The 15,738-nt window shown below is 44.3% G+C and overlaps 1 protein-coding gene and 1 pseudogene across 1 annotated transcript in view; both read left to right on the forward strand.

The window, feature by feature from the left end:
* The window catches only part of JAK1 (Janus kinase 1), a 237,049-nt gene that overhangs the window by 81,646 nt on the left and 139,665 nt on the right, over nucleotides 1-15,738 (forward strand). The gene's annotated exons all lie outside the window — the stretch shown is intronic.
* Nucleotides 3,629-5,213, forward strand: LOC141407901 (solute carrier family 2, facilitated glucose transporter member 3 pseudogene; annotated as a pseudogene).

The following is a 15,738-nucleotide window of genomic DNA, read 5'->3' on the forward strand; positions in this document are numbered from 1 at the left end:
TCTCTATATTATATATATGTTATATATATTAATTATATATATATTATATATACACATATATACATATATAATATATACACGTATATATATAATATACATATATATATTTATCTTAGTTAGGGACTCATTCTGTCACCCAGGCTTCAGTGCAGTGTCAAGATCATAGTTCACTGCAGCCTTGACTTCCCAGGCTCAAATGATCCTCCCGCTTCAGCCTCCCCAGTAGCTGGGACTACAGGCATGCACCACCAGGCCTGGCTAATTTTTATTTTTTTATTTTTTGTAGAGACAGGGTCTCACTGTGTTTCCCAGGCTAGTCTGAAACTCCTGGGCTGAAGAGATCCTCTTGTCTTGACCTCCCAAAATGCTGGGATTACAGGCGTGAGCCACTGCAACTGGCCCATTTTTTATTTTTCTTAATTCAGCATCCATTTGGTTGCTGTAAGCCTCTGACTTTTTTCCAGAGTCTGACAAAGTTAATTCTTACAGATTCTGCTTGTTTTTTGAGTTTCTGTGGAGGGACAGGAGCTTGGGGCTGCCTATTCTGCCATTTTGCTGACCTAAATAGGGTTTGAAATCTTAAAATTAGGATATAAGGTAGGTTTTTCCCCTTTATTTATTTATTATTTTGAGATGGAGTCTGGCTCTGTCGTCCAGGCTGGAGTGCAGTGGCGCGATCTCGGCTCACTGCAAGCTCCGTCTCCTGAGTTCACGCCATTCTCCTGCCTCAGCCTCTGGAGTAGCTGGGACTACAGGCGCTCGCCACCATGCCCGGGTAATTTTTTGTATTTTTAGTAGAGACGGGGTTTCACCGTGTTAGCCAGGATGGTCTCGATCTCCTGACCTCGTGATCCGCCAGCCTCGGCCTCCCAAAGTGCTGGGATTACAGGCATGAGCCACCGCGCCCAGCCTTCCCCCTTATTTTTAAAAATAAAGTGTTGCAAATAATTAAATGGTTAAATGCATGAACTTTGGAGACAGATGGTCTAAATTTTAATCCTGCCTTTGCCACCAAAAAGTTTGTAATAAGTGAGTTATTTAATCTCCAAACTTCAATTTCTCATCTGTAAAGTAGGAATATGGGAAGGGCTAATTAGGATCATTTATTGTAAAATCAGTAGTGTGCAGTAAATGTTTGACAAGCAGCTCTCAGAAGGGATGGGCCTGAAAACCCTGATTTTTAGTGTTTGCCAGTTTTCATGGTGTAAATACTCCTGACATGGGTGAATTTAAGATGCCAATGTAAAATCTTCTAATGCAGGCAGGCTTGTGAAAACACACACATAATTGACTCTCACGAACCAGGGAAGGCCAACTCTACCATATCACTTTCCAAAAAGTATGAGGTACACAGGCTGGGCACAGTGGTTCACACCTGTAATCCCAGCACTTTGGGAGGCCGAGGTGGGCAGATCACGAGGTCAGGAGATCGAGACCATCCTGGCTAACACGGTGAAACCCCGTCTCTGTTAAAAAATACAAAATATTAGCCAGGCGTGGTGGCGGACGCCTGTAGTCCCAGCTACTCGGGACGCTGAGGCAGGAGAATGGCATGAACCCGGGAGGCGGAGCTTGCAGTGAGCTGAGATCACACCACTGCACTCCTGACTGGGAGAGAGAGCAAGACTCCATCTCACACACACACACAAAAGTATGAGGTACACAATAAGTGATCAATCAATAAATATTATCATCTTCAATTGCTTTGAACAAAATGAATAAAATAAGAATGGTTTCTGAAAAGTCAAGATACAGCATCTCCCTCTATATTGCCCTATGTTATAAAATACTTTAGGTACTTGGAAATGTTATTTCCAGACAGTCCATCTTCTGTGAGAACCACGTTTCATATCCCCTTTCTATCTTTAGATCTTGCATCATTGTTTACAGCGAACACAATCACAGAGAGAATAGTCATTGTCCACAAGTCTGCCTGAAACTGACCACACTTGAAAGGACTTGCTCCTAATTGACTAATCTATTAACTTTGCAGGCTGCACAAAAACTTAGAGGCATCATCCTGCCTTGGCTTCTGGTTGCCAAGGTGTTCTGCCTGATACCACCTCTGTCAGCAGTCACCAACTAGCCATGCTTTTCACTTGGAGGCACATGTAGATTGCTTAACTACCCTCACCAGGCAAACAATTCTGCATATGTCATGTCCTCTGCTTTTCTTTTCAGATCCAGCCTTAGTCAAGCTTGTGAAGCAATGACTGTCTTAATTGGTCCCCTGGGTACCCAGAACTAATCCTTTACCAAGTCACTCGTTATCCTGTGTTCCCTATCTCTCTATCCATCCATCCTTCATCCTCATCCAATACTTACAGAATGCCTATGGCTGCAAATACAAGGATGACTGCTGGTTCCTGCTGTCCATAAACTCACAGCCTGGGATAAGGTAGGGTAGAGTGAATAGATATGCAAGCAAAATAGAATGGAGTGTGATAAGGGGAAGTAGGAAAGTACATGCAAAGTACTCTGGGAAACTAAAGGAGGAATTCTGCCTACCTTGAGGAACTAAGGGAAGTTTTCATGGAGTGCGTGCAGGTAACCTTAGGGTAAGATTGGCTGGGAACCAAATTGTGCTAGACCTTGTGCACCTGACTGTGGCATTGGCTTCTTCAGCAACAGGGAGCCTTTCTTTCTTTTTGTTATTTCCCTGCATCTTACAAGGTTAAGGCCTTGGTCCCTGCTAATAATAAAATAATAACCAACTTTATAAAGAGCTTACAATGTGCCAGATACTGTACTAAGTGCTTTATATTCTTTTTTTGGGGGGCAGGGGGGTTGGGCAGGGTCTCACTCTGTCACCCAGGCTGGAGGGCGGTGGCACAATCATGGCTCACTGCAGCCTTGACCTCCTGGGCTCAAGCCTCCCACCTCAGCCTCCCGAGTAGCTGGGACTACAGTCATGCAACACCATGCCTGGCTAATTATTTTTTGTAGAGACAGGATCTCTCTATGTTTCCCAGGCTAGTCTTGAATAACACCTGGGCTCAAGTGATCTTCGTGCCTCAGCCCTCCAAAGTGCTGGGATTATAGACATGAGCCACTGCACCCAGCTTATTATTTAACTTAATCTTCACAACAACTTTAGAAGACAGAAAATAGGAGATGCTGTAATGGTAAGAGTTTTAGAGCGTTCCTGAGGACCTGGAGAAAACTTGCTGCCAAGAAGGAAATTTTGAAGGTTTCATTGGTTGAAAAAGGTGTCTCTGGAATCACACTCCTAGATCTTTCTTAAAGACTTGAAAAGAATTAGATTAGGGGCCAGGCACAGTGGCTTACACCTGTAATCCCAGCACTTTGGGAGGCCGAGGTGGGTGAGTCACCTGAAGTCGGGAGTTCGAGACCAGCCTGGCCAACATCGTGAAACCCCATCTCTACTAAAAATACAAAAAATTAGCAGGGTGTGGTGGTGCACACCTGTAATGCCAGCTACTTGGGAGGCTGAGGCAGGAGAATTGCTTGAACCCGGGAGACAGAGGTTGCAGTGAGCTGAGATCACACCGTTGCACTCCAGCCTGAGCAACAAGAGTGAAACTCTGTCTCGAAAAAAAAAAAAAAAAAAAAAAGAATTAGATTAAGGCCATGGGGGACACAGAAGGTCACTCCATCTCTGATCTTCGCCATCACAATTGCTACAATTGGTTCTTTCCAGTTTGGCTATAACACTGGGATCATCAGTGCTCCTGAGACTATCGTAAGGGAATTTGTCAACACTTTGAAGGATAAGGCAAATACCCCTCCTTCTGAGATGTTGCACTTGTCCCTCTGGTCCTTGTCTTTGGCCATATTCTCCATTGGTGGTATGATTGGCTGCTCTTCCGTTGGACTCTTTGTCAACAGCTTTGACAGGCGTAATTCAATGCTTACCATCAATCTGTTGGCTGTCACTGGTGGCTGCCTTATGCGATTGTGTAAAGTAGCTGAGTTGGTTGAAATGCTGATCCTGGCCCACTTGGTTATTGGCCTCTTCTGCAGACTCTGCACAGGTTTTGTGCCCACGTACATTGGAGAGATCTCGCCTACTACCCTGCGAGGTGTCTTTGGCACTCTCAACCAGCTGGGCATTGTTGTTGGAATTCTGGTGACCCAGATCTTTGGTCTGAAATTCATCCTGGGGTCTGAAGAGCTATGGCCCATGCTATTAGGCTTTCCCATCTCTCCTGCTATGCTATAAAGTGCAGCCCTTCCATTTTGCCCTGAAAGTACCAGATTCTTGCTCATTAACAGAAAAGAAGAGGAGAATGCTAAGGAGATCCTCCAATGGTTGTGGGGCACCCAGGATGTATCCCAAGACATCCAGGAGATGAAAGATGAGAGTGCAAGGATGGCACAAGAAAAGCAAGTCACTATGCTGCAGCTCTTTAGAGTATCCAGCTACCGACAGCCCATCATCATTTCCATCATGCTCCAGCTCTCTTAGCTGGAATCAATGCTGTGTTCTATTACTCAACAGGAATCTTCAAGGGTGCAGGTGTTCAACAGCCTATCTGTGTCACCATCGGTGTGGTGTGGTTAATACTATCTTCACTGTAGTTTCCCTATTTTTGGTGGAAAGGGCAGGAAGAAAGACTCTACATATGATAGGACTTTGAGGGATGGCTTTTTGTTCCATCCTCATGACTGTTTGTTATTAAAGGATGAGTATAATGGGATAAGCTTTGTCTGTATTGGTGCTATCTTGGTCTTTGTGGCCTTCTTTGAAATTGGGCAAGGCCCCATTCCCTGGTTTATTGTGGCTGAACTCTTCAGCCAGGGCCCTGGCCCAGCTGTGATGGCAGTGGCCAGCTGCTGCAACCAGACCTCCAACTTCCTAGTTGGATTGCTCTTCCCTTCTGCTGCTTACTATTTAGGAGCCTACGTTTTTATTATCTTCACCGACTTCCTCATTACCTTCTTAATCTTTACTTTCTTCACCTTCTTAATCTTTACTTTCTTCAAAGTCCCTGATACGTGTTACAGGACTTTTGAGGATATCACACAGGCCTTTGAAGGGAGGGCACACAATGCAAATAGATCTGGAAGAACTGCGTTGTGGAGATGAACAGTATCCAGCCTGCTAAGGAGACCACCACCCATGTCTAAGTCATGCCTCCTTCCACCTCCCTCCCAGCAAGGGAAAGCCACCTCTCCCTGAAAGAGGGAGAGACCTCATCAGGATGAACCCAGGGCTGCTTCTGAATGCTGAGACTTGATTCCTTTCTCCCTCAACAAGGCTGGAGCTTGTTGGATTTTCAATGGCTTTTAAAATATTTCATTTCTTGAACATTCATTTCTGCATAGGAAAGACCAAGTGAACCTACCTTCATTTCAGGAGGGATTGACCACTTGGGATATGACAACTTTGCCAGCTCTTCTCCCTTGGGTTCTAATATTGCCCACTAGGGAATATAGGGGAGGAAAAGTAAGATGCAGTTCTCCCAACCTCAGACTCACCAGGAAGCAGATACACACACATTGTGGAAGACAGAGAGGGTTTATGTAAGAGCACCTTTCTCACTTCCATACAGCTGTACACAGCAAATTACTTTAGTTTTATTTATTTTTACCTTCTGGTTTAATTACATAAATATTGTGCCCAATAATGAAAACATGAGGAAATTGAGGTTAAAAGGAAGTGTTTAAAAGAGGTTATAGAGTAGAAGATTTGATGCTGGAGAAATTAAGGTGCAATAAGAAGAATTTAGGGAGAAATGCAGTTAATTATTGGAGGGTAAATGATGTGGTGCCTGAGGTCTGCACGTTACCTCTTAACAATTTCTGTCCTTCAGACGGAAACTCTTAAATTTAATTTCTCAGAAAAGTCATATGCCTATATAGTAAAGCTACTGATATCTTTTGGAACTTTTTTCTTTTTTTTTTTTTTTTTTTTTTTTTGAGACGGAGTCTCGCTGTGTCTCCCAGGCTGGAGTGCAGTGGCGTGATCTCGGCTCACTGCAAGCTCCGCCTCCCGGGTTCACGCCATTCTCCCGCCTCAGCCTCCCAAGTAGCTGAGACTACAGGCGCCCGCCACCACGCCCGGCTAGTTTTTTGTATTTTTAGTAGAGACGGGGTTTCACCATGTTAGCCAGGATAGTCTCGATCTCCTGACCTCGTGATCCACCCGCCTCGGCCTCCCAAAGTGCTGGGATTACAGGCTTGAGCCACCGCGCCCGGCCGGAACTTTTTTCTTTAAAATTATAGTTTATATGTAGTATTACTTGAAATCCAGGATTATTAACTAAGATGGGCATTGTAGTTAATTGTGGTTGATGGGTTCTAATTTTGGATGGAGTCCAGGGAAGGGAAAGTTATTTATAGAAAGCCTGTTCCTTCTCACTGGACCAAACAACTCCTTCCCCTTGCAGTAGACTCATTACCTTTTTTTTTTTTTTTTGAGACGGAGTCTCACTCTGTCGCCCGGGTTGGAGTGCAGTGGCTGGATCTCAGCTCACTGCAAGCTCCGCCTCCCGGGTTTACGCCATTCTCCTGCCTCAGCCTCCCAAGTAACTGGGATTACAGGCGCCCGCCATCTCGCCCGGCTAGTTTTTTGTATTTTTTAGTAGATACGGGGTTTCACCGTGTTCGCCAGGATGGTCTCGATCTCCTGACCTCGTGATCCACCCGTCTCAGCCTCCCAAAGTGCTGGGATTACAGGCTTGAGCCACCGCGCCCGGCCGACTCATTACTTTTTAAGTAACCCCACCACCCATCTGGTGGGAGAGCCATCCCAATGAGAAACCTAAAATAATTGGTTCTTGGTAGAGGTTCATTATTTCTCTATTTTGTTCTTTAGGAGATTTTAGGTGTTGATTTTTGTTTTACTTTAACCCATACCTTTAAAGGAATTCCAAGAAGAATGTTTATAGCTTCCTTGGAATTTGTAACCTCAGCTCTGGGACAAGATTTTTTTTCTGAACGATTATTGTCTAACATGTGCTGTTGCTTCAGGGTCACAGCATGCTTGTCTATGTCTGTTACCATGCCACCGTGGTCCTGTGCCGACTGCCCTTAGGGGGATTGAATCTTTCCAATAGGCCATGTGTGAGATAGTAAGAGTCAGTGTGCAGTGTAGCCCATACTTGAGAGTATGAATGTATGTGCACTGTCATTTTGCTCTGGATGGAAGTAGGTTATTGTGGACTTACTTCCTCTGTGTTTGTTCCTACAGCCCTCTTTTTCATATGTTGCTCCATGTCCCTTTCCCTTCTTGGTGCTTACACATCTCAGACCCTTTAGCCAAATGCTTGCCAATAACAGTATTTTGGTTCTCAGTTCTCACTGTTTCCTCTGGTTATTGAGACTTTGAATAAAAATGCACATAGCTATGCAGTGGGGTTTAGCTGGAAAAGGTGACCTTCTTCCAACTTCACCTCTACTTCTGGCTCCTCAAACAATGGGTGCGCAGTAAGGCAGGGAAGTTGTTTTCCCATTTCTCACTGACCAGATTGTGAATATTTCCATATGGATTTTCTATTATTAATGTTACTCTGGTTCTTTGTGTTAAGATAAAAATTCTGAATGTACACGTAATAAAAGACAGAAAATATTATCACTTCCATTTTACAGATTAAAAACCTGAGATTTAAAGTAGTAATGTACTACTCACAGCCACACAGCTAGGATGAAGCAGAGCTAAAACTCAGCTCTCATTCACTGCCAAGCCTGTGGTCTTAGAGACATAAGCCAGCAGGACTTGGGACTGGGGAGAATGGTTCCATTCCCCCAAACCCTCCCCCAAAGAACTTCCTTGTATTTTATAATGGTCACACCTTCAACCCTTTTACCTCCTACCTGGGCTGACTGCAATAATCTGAAAGGGCCTTGTTTGAGGGGCAATGGTAGTTACTGTGCAGAAGGGCTTCAAAGAATATGGATGGTGGTGCCAATTTACCTCCTGGACTGTGGCTGCTGCTGCATGAGTTGGGTTAATGGTTAATCTGCTCTTGTGTGAGTCAGCTAATGCCCCTCCCAAATCATGTAATGCGTTAACCCAATTAAAAGACACCTGCCCAACTAATCTGAATGTCAGACCTGAGTGTCAGCTCCCATTTTACACTCTGTAAAAGGAAGGAGGATTTTAACTTAACACTTGAAATCTTCAAAGAATGCAATTGATCTTCTTTTCAGCCAACAGAAAGACTGCTTCCCTGGTTTTGTGTGTGTGTGTGTGTGTGTGTGTGTGTGTGTGTGTTATTTAACTTAGTGTTGACTTCAACTCTGTAGAATTGTATATGTACAGGTAAGTACTGGAAGCTCAGAAAGGTGAAGCCACTTGTTCAAGTTCATGGAGTCAATTTTCTTTTTCCAACTTCAGGACACTAACTGGAGTTGTGGGAGTTGGGGCGGTTTGTTTAGTTTGCATCCTAGTGGATAACTGCTCTTCTTAGTGATGATGAGAATTTGAATATCTGTAAAGGGATGTTATTATCCTGGAGGTGTGAGACAGTGAAAAGAACAGGAGCTTTGAAGCTAGGAGTGCCCTGTTAAAACTTCAGTTCCTGCCTGTAATAGTGTAAACACTGGCAAATCACCTAATCTCACCTCAAAAGGTGATTGTGAGAATGAAAGCAGATGGCTGGGAGGTAAGGGTACTTAAATACACATTAGTCCTTTCCAGCTCCTCATTGCTGGAATTCGAGTGGACATCTCCAGCCATCTCAAGCAAATTGGTTAAATACTCAGTGCATTCTTAGAGATATTTTAATGTATTTTAATTAAAACACCTGCCATGTGACAGTTTTAGGAAAATTTAGGGAAGGTCCTGTGAAACTAGGCAAATCATAAAGTTCCCATAGGTTGAGACTCAACACACCAATCAGTGAGGCCCATTTGACCCAGGGGGCACTGGGCCAGGTGCCATGAGCGTTCCAGGGATGAAGGGAAAAGCCTGCCGTACTGGAACTGCAAAAAATCTAGTCAGGGAGATAAAGCACAAACAGAAGGAAAGACAAACAGCAATAGAAGGCATTCAAGGACACATTTCCAAGGAGTGATGTAGGCAATAAATACTGTATGAATTCAGGACAGAGAGAGAGATCACTTAGAAAGGCCCAAAAAACCCTCCTGACTCATTTCCTGTACTTTCCTTCTGTCCCTTCATAGACCTGTGGGTTTGTCTTAGAGTTACCGGGGCACTTATCTCTCTGTAACAAGGTGGAGAAAATATTGCCATTGCTTTACAGCTGGTGCCAGATTTCTTCCTGAAAATAGAAGCATCTAGGCTTGGGAAAAATCAGTTGGAAAATTAGGTGTAATCCAATAAATAGGTTGGAACACGCTTGAGGTAGAAAATTGAGACCAAGGATCCAGCTGTTAGAGGAGGGTCAACTTGCTGTGCATACTGCAGGGAGGTTTTGGAAATTTTGAGCGGCAAAATGGAGATGAGATGAATGGTGATGGAGAACACGAGGGCAAAAGGAGGGAGGGCAGAGGGAAAATGGAGAAAGCAGCCATCAGGGCAGCAGAGCTGTGATTCCTACCTACCTACATCTTCAGGGATGGCTGCCAAACCCACGGAGCCTTGTGTGAGTGCCTTCATTGTAACATGGTGCAAAACAGAGTAGAATGAGAAGGCGGAAGTGGCCCTCCAGAAGTTACCTCGCTCTTGAAAGGGCTTTACACTTCCATAGTTCAGGCAATGTGTTGAGAGTTCAAACCAAGTTTACCCAGATCTTTCAGCAACAAAAGGGCCTCATCTGACTTCTGAGTTTTATCTCCAAGTCTTTTCTCTTTCCTTCTTGATCTTTCCCTCCCCTCAAAAGCTTACTTAGTACAGTGTCTGATGTATAGCAGATGCTCTATAAGTATCTGTCATGCTGAATCAAATATAAATATTGTATTATACATGGTTTCTGCTGTCGTGGTACCTAACAGTGAGGGAAGACAATACACAAGCGTTTCAGACACAAAAATAAACCTAATCTTAACAATTCTGGGAAGGATATAAATGCCAGTTAAATAGACCTAACATTTTTCTGCCTCTTTGATTTTTCAGTGTCCTTCACGGTTCAGTTCATATTTCACAAGCCCCATAAAGTCTATCTGGATTTTCGGTGATGTTTCCTGTCTCTGAAATCTTATGACATTTATGTCTGTATCAGCCATTTGACGCTTGATTCTCTTTTTTTCAGATGGATGTCTTGCCTTTTCCTCTACACACTACAGGAAGAGTGACCACCCCTGCCAAGGGCCTAGGATAGTACCCTATACATGTAGCTGATCAGTTGATTGTTACTGATCATGCATCATGCTATCAAAAACTAACATGGTGCTTGGCACATACTTGTACTGAATAAGTATTTGCTGAATTGACTTGAAGCGTTGGATGCCATAGACCTCTGAGAATATATAATTTCTATGTATCACTCTCCTAGCAGAATAAGAGCAAATTAGAACTTGGGAAGAAGTCACATCTAATTCTTTTCTATTTTTATTTCATTTTATTTCTTCTTCTTCTTTTTTTTTTTTTTAAGAAATGAGGTCTCACTCTGTCGCCCATTCTGGGGTGCAGTGGCACGATCATAGCTCACTACAGCCTCAAACTCCTGGGGTCAAGCAATCCTTCTACCTCGGCTTCCAAGTAGTTGGAGCTATAGCTGCACACCATTGTGCATGGCTAATTTTTATTCATTTACTTTTTATAGAGAGGAAGTCTCACTATGTTGCCCAGGCTAGTCTTAAACTCCTCAAGTGATCCTCCTGCCTTGGCCTTCCAAAGTGCTGGGATTAGCGGCAGCGGCCACTGTGCCTGGCCAATTCTTGTTCAGCTACAATTTATTTTCCTATTGCTTTTTGGAATGTAATTTAAACTTTACACTTTAGTTATCCCATTTGTCAAATGCATACATGATTTTGTGGCCAACAACTTGTACGTGGACACAGTAAAGTTAAAAAAATAAAGATGCACAGGATTTTGATGCTGATAGGCATCATAAAATAATGTGATCCAAACTAAGGAGATATCTGAGCAGAGACATTAAAAAGACTGCCCTAAGTTTTTTTTAAATCTATAAAAGAGCTCATCCAGCATACAAGTGTCCTGCTTTCTGATCCAGCGGTCTTTCCAGCACCCCAGGCTTGGTTGTCAGAATAGCATTTGCTCATAAGGTGTTTTAATTATTAATACAGTATACTAAATCCCAGGAGTAGAATAAGCCTCATTATCATGGTTAGTAAGTCAGCCCAAAGCAATCTGATATTCCTGTAAAACTGAATGGATTTTAAAGTAAAACATCCTTGGGCTCACTGGCCTCAGAGGGGGACATCATCTCATTTACCTATTTTTCAAAAACCCCATAAATGAGTGTTTGGTATGGACATTCATTATGTCTTAAGCTTTATTGATTCTGTTATGTTGCTATTAATTATAGGAACCACAAAAGCCTTCAATTAGATTAAAGCCATAATAAATAAGATTAGTAACACTTATTCTGCTCTGTATGTTAAATGTTTTTATAACAAACTAATGTTTATCTTTCTGGACATTACTATATTGATATCCTGTACAATAATTAAATCAGATTTTTTGAGTTGTTTTAGGCAAAAAGATTTGAGTGGTTTTTTTGTTTGTTTGTTTTATTTTTGAGGTGTAGTCTTGCTCTGTTGCCCAGGCTGGAGTGCAGTGGCTCGATCTCAGCTCACTGCAACCTCCGCCTCCTGGGTTCAAGTGATTCTCCTGCCTCAGCCTCCTGAGTAGCTGAGACTACAGGCACATGCCACCACACCCAGCTAAATTTTGTATTTTTAGTAGACACGGGGTTTCACCATGTTGGCCAGGATGGTCTCAATCTCTTGACCTTGTGATCTGTCCACCTCAGCCTACCATGCCCAGCCAAGTATATTTTAATAACTACTGATGTTAACTACCATCGTTAATCCTCATTATAATCCTACAAAGTGGACATAAGCATCATCCTTACTGATGATGATGAAATTAAAGCTTATGAAAATTCAGTATCTTGCTCAAGATCCCACAGTAGGGAAGGCAGGATTAAATGAGATAACACATATGTACTTAGCACAGTGCCGGGCAGATAGTGTGTTCAATAAATGCAAGTAAGAGATTCAGTATGAAGTGAAAATAAGTTAAAAATAAGGGCCGGGTACAGTGGCTCATGCCTGTAATCCCAGCACTTTGGGAGGCCGAGGCATGCAGATCATGAGGTCAGGAGATCAAGACCATCCTGGCTAACACGGTGAAACCCCGTCTCTACTAAAAACACAAAAAATTAGCCGGGCGTGGTGGTGGGTGCCTGTAGTCCCAGCTACTTGGGAGGCTGAGGCAGGAGAATGGTGTGAACCCGGGGGGTGGAGCTTGCAGTGAGCCAAGATCACTCCCCAGAGCGAGACTCCATCTCAAAAAAAAAAAAAAAAAAAAAGGCTGAGTGCAGTGGCTCATGCCTATACTTTGGGATGCTGAGACAGGAGGACTGCTTGAGCCCAGGGGTTCAAGAGCAGCCTGGGCAACATAGCAAGTCTTCATCTCTACAAAAAATAAAACAAAATTTAGCTGGGCATGGTGGCATGCACTTGTAGTCATAGCTACTTGGGAGACTGAGGTGGGAGGATGGCCTGAGCCAGGAGGTCAAGGCTGGAGTGAGCTGTGGTTGTGCCACTACACTCCAACTTGGGTGACAGAGGGAGATCCTGTTTTTAAAAAAAAAAAAAAAAAAAAAAGAAGCTGTTGTGAGGATAATATAGAAAGTACACGTTATAAGTTTCTATATGTCTGTATCCTGTATATGTAATATATGTATGATTAAATTTTGATTCTGAACTTCTTTTTTTTTTTTTTGAGACGGAGTCTCGCTCTGCCGCCCAGGCTGGAGTGCAGTGGCCGGATCTCAGCTCACTGCAAGCTCCGCCTCCCGGGTTCACGCCATTCTCCTGCCTCAGCCTCCCGAGTAGCTGGGACTACAGACGCCCGCCACCTCGCCCGGCTAGTTTTTTGTATTTTTTAGTAGAGACGGGGTTTCACTGTGTTAGCCAAGATGGTCTCGATCTCCTGACCTCGTGATCCGCCCGTCTCGGCCTCCCAAAGTGCTGGGATTACAGGCTTGAGCCACCGCGCCCGGCCTGATTCTGAACTTCTTATCAGATCAAAGGGAGAAATACAATCAGCTATGTAAGTGATAAGGAACATTGCCCAACAGAAGTATAGCTATTTCTGGAGCTCAGACTTAAGGGCACTCTTTCAAGACACAGGATCTAATACCCCAGCAAGGACCCTAGAGAATGAGGTAAACTTACCGTGGGGTGGCTCTTAGAAGCCTGGAAAAGGTGGTTGCTAAACCTTGGTAAAGTGGAGAAGCCCAAGTTGCCCTGGCAGAAAGTAGAGGAAAGATTAAAAGGCGGAGGGAAGGGGCATGTTAGGATGGAAATATCATGTAAGACCAGAAGACCCACTGAGGATTATGTTCCATGTGAGGCCTCACGCCTGTAATCTCAGCACTTTGGGAGGCCCAGGTGGGCAGATCACGAGGTCAGGAGATCAAGACCATCCTGGCTAACATGGTGAAACCCCATCTCTACTAAAAAATACAAAAAAAATTAGCTGGGCTTGGTGGCGGGTGCCTGTAGTCCCAGCTACTTGGGAGGCTGAGGCAGGAGAATGACGTGAACCCAGGAGGTGGAGCTTGCAGTGAGCTGAGATCACACCACTGCACTCCAGTCTGGGTGACAGAGCGAGACTCCATCTCGGGGAAAAAAAAAAAGTAGAATACACTGTTAAGAGAGATATTGGCGTCACTAAGAAGTATGATAGTAGCCTCCTCTGCAGGGCATTGCTCAAAGCAGAAGAGTGATCCCAGAGCTGAGCTCCTTAACAGCCATGGGTATGATGGGGATTCTGGCCAAGGAATAGAGACCAATTGGAAGTGTGTAACTCCCAGAAGCCATGAGGTCACAATTACATAATAACCAACAAGGTCAGAGGAGCAGCCAAGGTGGCATGATCTGCAGGAATTGCAAAGATGGTTAATAGTGCATAGTGTCCTTTGGGGCAAATATGTAGCCAAAAAAGATGCTACATAAAATCTCAAAATGTGTGGGTCCATGACTGTGGAGTTCACATGTCAAATGTAACACCACCCAGAGCAGCTGACTTCACAGAGTGTGGAAATGGCTTTGGAAAGGCACACCTGTAGCGATAGGAGGCAACCCTCTAATAGGCTGGGATGACATCCTGCAGGATATGCATTGAATCAGAGACCTCTATATGGCACTGTGTCCACAATAAAAAGAATAAATGGATCTAGGAACAAAGGGGTCAAAGTAGGCGTGTTCCCACTTACCATCACTCCCAGTGACCCACTGGGAACTATCCTTCCAGTCCCCAAAACTCTGTGTTAATCAAGGGGTAAGGATCCTGGTCCCCAAACTCAGCGTACTCTTGCCAGGGGACATAACAAAGATCCCATTGAATTACAAATTACTGCTGCCACCAGGGCACTTTGAATTCCTTGTCTCCAGGGACCAGCAGGAGAAAAGAGTCACCATCATGACAGGGGGAAATCCATCCCCATCAGCCCGAGGAAGTGGATGGGGTTAGGGAGGAAGATGTGTGGAACCCAGATCTCCTTGGGCATTTCCTGGTACTCCCTTGACTCACTGGAATTAGGATTGGGTGTGTGTCATGCTCCTGGCTTGAGAAGGGTATGACTACAAAGGGCTCAGATCCACGAGGAATGAAGATTTGGGTCACATCACCACATAACATCTCTCAATAAGCTATCAGGACTTGCCGAGGTGATAGCTAAGGGTGAGGGAAATGGACCATGCAAAAGCGACAGGATAAGAACCAGGTTGGGCCTAAGAACTGGCCATAGTTTGTCCTATTAACCTATCACTTCTAAGCTTCCCTTCAGGAAGAGCAGTCCATGGACTTGTGGAGAGGCTGCTCCCAAGCACGCATGTAGAGGTGGATCTGTGCAGTCCAGTGTACGAAATGTGGCCACCATGAAAGTGCACTGCTCAGATCTCCTGCTGTGGAAGCATGACTGACTGACAGCCCCAACTGTTGCCTCTGCGCACACACCACTATGTTTGCACAGAGCTGGGCTTTCCATACCAATGACTGAGCATGGCAGGTATATGAAAGCTGGTCAGTTCTTTTGGGGCGCAGTGGTGCATGCCCATAGTCGTAGCTGCACAGGAGGCTAAGGCCGATCACCTGAGGCCAGGAGTTCAAGGTTGTAGTATACTATGATCACTCCTGTGAATAGCCACTCCAGCCCAGGCAATACAGTGAGATCCCTGATTCTAAAAGAAAAAAAAAAAAAAAAAGGCTATACAAAATTAGCTGGGCATGGTGGCACCTGCCTGTAATCCCAGCTGCGTGAGGCTGAGGCAGGAGAATAGCCTGAATCTGGGAGGCAGAGGTTGCAGTGGGTGGAGATTGCACCATTGCACTCCAGCCTGGGCAACAAGGATGAAACTGTATCAGAAGAATAAGAGAGAGAGAGAGAGAGAGAAGGAAGAAGAAGAAGGAGAAGAAGAAGAAAGGAAGGAAGGAAAGAGAGAGGAAGAGAGGAAGAAAGGAAGAAAGAAAGAAAATGCTGGCTAATTCCTGTGAGCAGTGGCTAGTTTGGCTCAAGGACTCTGATTGGCCTAACCAGGGCCTTTTTGGAACTGTGCTATAGTCTTTGACTCTCTATTCCCATAATCTCCTTTTCCCTCTCTTCTTCCACAGATGTCAGAGCTGCAGCATGGTCTGGAGGCTTTCCATGCTTTTTTTTTTTCTGCTTTCTCTCC

Source organism: Macaca fascicularis, chromosome 1 (genome assembly GCF_037993035.2).
Source record: "Macaca fascicularis isolate 582-1 chromosome 1, T2T-MFA8v1.1".
Classification (NCBI taxonomy): Eukaryota; Metazoa; Chordata; class Mammalia; order Primates; family Cercopithecidae; genus Macaca; species Macaca fascicularis.